This window comes from Rutidosis leptorrhynchoides, chromosome 11, assembly GCF_046630445.1.
Source record: "Rutidosis leptorrhynchoides isolate AG116_Rl617_1_P2 chromosome 11, CSIRO_AGI_Rlap_v1, whole genome shotgun sequence".
Lineage (NCBI taxonomy): Eukaryota > Viridiplantae > Streptophyta > Magnoliopsida > Asterales > Asteraceae > Rutidosis > Rutidosis leptorrhynchoides.
This window is the reverse complement of record NC_092343.1, coordinates 53363645-53369586: the sequence shown is the minus strand read 5'-3', so window position 1 is coordinate 53369586 and position 5942 is coordinate 53363645. Positions and strand designations below refer to the sequence as shown.

The 5942-nt window shown below is 39.5% G+C and overlaps 1 non-coding gene across 1 annotated transcript; it reads left to right on the top strand.

Annotated features, from left to right (window-relative positions):
* The first annotated feature begins 4244 nt into the window (after window positions 1-4244).
* On the top strand, window positions 4245-4351 carry LOC139879263 (small nucleolar RNA R71). The gene has a single exon (XR_011770115.1). It is a non-coding gene; the product is annotated as a small nucleolar RNA R71 (small nucleolar RNA).
* Window positions 4352-5942: the final 1591 nt, after the last annotated feature.

Here is a 5942-nt window from a genome sequence, read left to right as displayed (position 1 = left end):
ACAGTGCGTTCTAAGATTCTTTTGAGTGCTCTGTTCGTGACCTCTGCTTGTCCGTTGGTCTGCGGATGATAGGCAGTGGACATCTTGTGGGTAACTCCGTATTGTTGCATCACCTTCATAAACTGAGTGTTACAGAAGTGTGTGCCTCTATCACTTATTATCGCATGGAGAGCTCCAAATCTGCAGAATAGTCTCTTCAGGAAATTTGTGACGACTTTGGCATCATTAGTTGGAAATGCTTGAGCTTCGACCCATCTGGAGACGTAATCTACTGCTACGAGGACATATTCTTTCCCGTTAGACTTTGGGAATGGGCCCATGAAGTCTAATCCCCATATATTGAAGATTTCGCAAGCTTGGATATTAGTCCTAGGCATCTCATTCTTCATAGAGATATTGCCTTGTCTTTGGCATGCGTCGCAACGCTTTACAAGCTCTTGCGCATCTCGAAATATAGATGGCCAGTAAAATCCTAATTCGTAGACTTTTCTTGCGGTTAAATTTGCTCCATGATGACCTCCAGTTGGTCCATGGTGACATTGGTGAAGAATCCCTGCTGCTTGCTTTTCATCTACGCACCTCCTGATTATTTGATCAGGGCAAATTCTAAACAGGTAAGGATCTTCCCAGTAGTAGCACTTGACATCCCTGAAGAACTTCCTTCTTCGGGAGGTACTCATACCCTTTTGTACTACTCCGACAACTAGGTAGTTGGCCATGTCAGCATACCAAGGAGTGTCAGTAAACTGTGATCCTATGTGAGTTTGTCCTAAACTCATAAGCTGTTCTTCCGGAAATTTATCTCTGATATCTTGTTCTGCAAGTTTTTCCATAGTTGGGTTCTCCAAACGACTAAGATGATCTGCTGCGACGTTCTCTGCTCCTTTCTTGTCTTTAATCTCGATGTCGAATTCTTGAAGGAGTAAGATCCATTGTAGGAGTCTTGGCTTCGCATCTTGCTTAGTGAGTAGATATTTGAGGGCTGAATAATCTGTATAGACCGTAGTTTTGGACATGATAAGATAGGAACGAAATTTATCGAAGGCGAATACTATGGCTAGCAGCTCCTTCTCCGTGGTAGTGTAATTCTCTTGAGCTCCGGTCAAGGTTTTGCTTGCGTAATAGATTGGATGAAAGTGTTTATCTACCCGTTGTCCAAACTGCGAAATCGCTCACATCACACATGATTTCAAAGGGTAGACTCCAGTCAGGAGCTATCATGATCGGTGCATGTGTTAGCTGCTCTTTCAGATAGTTGAATGCTTTTCAACATTCTTCATTGAAGACAAACGGGACTTCCTTTCCTAAGAGATGAGTGAGAGGTCGTGTGACCTTTGAAAAGTCCTTAATGAAACATCGGTAGAAACCGGCGTGTCCTAGGAAACTCCTTATTGCTCTTACCGTGGTGGGTTCTGGAAGTTTAGTGATGGTATCAATCTTAACCTTATCAACTTCTATTCCTGCTTTAGAGATCTTATGTCCTAAAACTATCCCTTCTTTTACCATGAAGTGACATTTTTCCCAATTAAGAACTAAATTTGACTCTTCACACCGAGTGAGCATCTTGTCAAGGTTTGATAGGCTGAGAAGTCAATCATGTCATGGAATTCAAAGGTACTACCAAAGACTGAGAAGTCGTCCATGAAGACTTCCATACAACGCTCAATCATGTCATGGAATATTGCTACCATGCATCGCTGAAATGTCATGGGTGCATTGCATAACCCAAAGGGTATACGTCGATAGGCAAATGTTCCATAAGGACATGTGAAGGTTGTTTTCTCTTGGTCCTTTGGATCGAGGGGAATTTGAAAGTAGCCGGAAAACCCGTCTAGGAAACAGTAGTACTCATTTCCTGATAGACGTTCCAACATTTGATCAATGAAAGGTAATGGAAAATGATCCTTCCGGGTTGCATCGTTTAGTTTACGATAGTCTATGCAAACCCTCCAACCGGTGACTTCCCGAGTTGGAATAAGTTCATTATTCTCATTTTGAATTACGGTCGTCCCTCCCTTTTTGGGTACCACTTGAACAGGACTGACCCATGGTGAATAAGAGATTGGATAGATCAGACCGGCATCCAGAAGTTTGATTACTTCTTTCTTGATGACTTCTTGAATCATAGGGTTGACCCTTCTTTGCCTTTGAACTGATGGCTTGAAATCGTCTTCCATGAAGATCTTATGGGTGCAATAGTTGGGGCTGATCCCGTTGATGTCGGAGATCTTCCAAGCAATTGCCTTCTTATGTGATTTCAGCACTTGAATCAATTTTGCCTTCTCTTGTGACGTGAGGTCTTTTGATATGATCACAGGGAGTTGCGATTCTCCTTCTAAGAATGCATACTCCAGATTGTCGAGTAACTTCTTCAATTCCAATTCCGGAGGTTCCTCGATAGATGGCTTCATTCTAGCTATCTCCTTACGGTCTAACGAGTCGTATCTCTCCTGGAATTCTGATTCTTCAGTAGCGGTCACTGATGCTATCTGTTCTTCATTTCTGGAAATTGTCCTTCTTAATGCTTCCTCTTCAGAAACGTCTTCTTTAGTTTCGAAGGTAGGTTCGGGAAACTCCTCACAGTATTCCCTTGACTGGGGTTCTTGATATACCGGAATGAAATCTGTCTCTTCATTCGGTCTTCTCCTTAGTAGTGGTAAAGGAATGCCTTGTCCTAGCGGTGCTATTTGAATAGTGTTGCCAATAAAGTTACTTTCAGAGAGGGGAGATATATGTTGACTAAGATCTATGGCGGAATGGTTATCAAGATTTCCTTCAGGAGGTGTAAAGAACATATCCTTAGAAATTTGATCTTGACTGCAAATAGCCATAGTCTCTTTCAGGTATTCGTTGATGAGTTCTTGAAAAGAATCAGAGAGATTCACATCCTCTTCCTTAGGATGGTTCATGAGGCGATCAACATTGAATGTAATTTCTTCTCCTCCAACCCTTAACTTCAATGATTTCTCGTGAACGTCAATTACGGCCTTGGCAGTATTTAGGAATGGTCTGCCAAGAATGAGTGGGACCTTCGTGTCTTCCTCAATATCCATAATGACAAAATCAACGGGAAATGCGAACTTATCCACTCTGACTAGAACATCTTCAGCTATTCCCCGAGGAATCTTAACTGATCTGTCTGCGAGTTGGATAGTCATTCTGGTTGGACTTAAGTCATTTAATCCTAGCTTCTTGAATAATGAATAGGGCATTAGGTTTACATTGGCTCCTAAGTCTGCTAACGCATTGCTAATTTGGACATATTGCAGGTAGCAAGGTACCGTAAATCTTCCTGTATCTCCTAACTTAGGGGGAATTCCATGATGTAACACTAACGAGCATTCTTCACTTAAGGGCAAGCTAACTATCTCTCTTAATCTCTCTTTGTTTGAAAGCAGTTCTTTGAAAAATTTAGCGCAGTTTGGCATTTCTACTAAAGCATCTACTAGACGTACATTTAAATGCAAATTCTTAATAATATCCCAATACTTAGCAAATTGTGCTTCTTGTTTTTCCTTCCTAAGCCTACCTGGGAAAGGTATGCGGGTGCGCGGAATGATTTCCGGGGCCTTAGGAGAGATAGGTTCCGATGGATTGACGACTGGGTCAATTGGCACAGGTTCCTTATTGAAAAAATCTTGTATGGGTATATTGATAGTTGTTTCTTTTCCTCCTCTAGTAATTACTAGGGCATCAAACTCACTACACTCTATATCAATTTTAGTGGTTAAACGTTTAAGCGTAAGCTGAAAATTAGTGATTAATTCTTCAAAAGTCTTTATCAATGTGTCGAACTTATGTTGGCATTCTATGACTTGAAGGTTTATCATATATTGCTTTTTAATAAATTCAACTAAAATTTCCTTAGAGTGGTGAGTAGGTTTGTGCAATGGAAAAATTATATTATGATCCTAGCTATTTTGCTGTTTGTGTGCCCATCTAGGGTAAGGATACCTTAGATTGGTTCTAGTAGCATCGGAGTTCTTAGGAATTCGTAAACTTTGAAGAGTGAGGGTGAGATCTTGTAACCTGGTTTCCAGCATTTTTACCGTATGAGCGAAGACATCATCCTTCTCAGCAGCTTATTGTTACAGTCTTCCTGTTGTGCAGCTATTGTGTCCAAGAGATCTCATGCTTCATCTGCTGTTCGAGACATGAAATTGCCTTGGGAGGCCATGTCTAGGAGAGACTAGTCATTCTTGGTCAAACCATTGTAAAGCGTACAGACTATGTCTGCCCGACTTAATAAATGATTCGGACATCTTTTAAGCATCATCTTTACTCTATTCCATGCTAGACACAATGACTCATTTTCTTTTTGGGAAAAGTTAGTGATGTCATTTCTTAAAATGTGATATACCCCACCTATCAAAGGAAAGCCTTTTATAAACTAAGGCATTTCTGGAAAGTCTTTCAAATGTTTGACAAGTTAATTTTACCATAACTAAATGTGCTGATGAATTCTGACCGACTCTAGACAAGATTTCCTCAATCATATCCTCTGGTAGGTCTTCTAAAATATTCGGTTGTCTACCCTTAACGTCCATTTTATTTTTATACTGTAAAATAGACAAGGATTAGATTCGTAAAAGATAATTAACAAACAATACAAGCAATTTTTATATAGAACATAAAAGTACAAGCACACTACAATACATATAATACACAACATGATTACAACCCTCTAATCTGAATCACTGGTTACTTCTTCTTCGGACTTGGTTCGTTTTCCTAATTTTCTAGGAATATATGGTGTTCCTCTAATACGAGCCGTCATTTTCCATAATGATTTAGAAAAACCTGGTGGTTTAGAGGTTCCCGGGTCATTGTTACATTTTAGGAAATACGGATGTTGTCGATACATATAAAGTTCATCGGGATTGGAATCGAGTTTCTCTATTTTTATACCTTTTCCCTTATTATTTTCTTTCGCTTTATTAAATTGGGTCGAGGTAATTTCTATAACATCATCGGAATCCTCATCGGGATCCGATTCATTGGAAAATTGGTAATCTTCCCAATATTTTGCTTCCTCGGCGAAAACACCATTGACCATTATTAACTTTGGTCCATTGGTTGAGGATTTTCTTTTATTTAATCGATTTACTATAGGTATCTGATATGCCATTAACGGACGGTTTTTATTTTGTGCGGTGCCGTTAGGTCGCACGGTGTCCGATTCGGTAGCACACAGCATCTTCGTTTATTTATATTTTGCGGGGCCTAAATTTACTTTACTTTCTAAGGTGTAGAAGGTGTAAGTTAACCTAGTGTCGAATTTTATGCTGATTAACTAATTGAAGATCAAGCGGATAATTGTCTTTTAGTTAAATTACCTGGATAAAAGATAGTAGTTGATTTTAGCTAGAGGTCCTAAATGCAGAAAAAGTAAATAAAGTGGGAGGATATCCGGAGTATCCAGATCAAGAAAACGTTGACCAAGATATCAGTATTGGGTTAGGGAAAGGTAATTATGCTTATGTTAAGACTATTCTTGGATTGATGTTGATCTGGTTGGATGAGCCAATTACACAGACCTACTTATCTCTGAACTCTTGGAGTTCTCTTTGAGCAGTGAGAAGTATTTCACTTGGTCGTATAACTGAAGTGTAACAATACCCCGAAGGTTATCCTCGGTAGAGTACTAGGTTTATTAGTGAGTTAAGCTCTAATCCTAACCCTCGTTATCAGCTTAGATAACTGAATAACAACGTGCCGTGTTGATTGAACACTGATCACAAACGGAAGGAGTCCGTCGGTTTAAGTTGGCAAAACCTTAAATGAAAACTAACAACCATTACATCATACTAATGAGATCACAACAAATCAAACATTATACATCATTACAGCTAATATACTGTTAGTAAAGCAGATAGAAACCTAATAAGTACCTAAACAGTTGATATGACTAAGACCTAGGGCAACAATCAGACAAGAACATG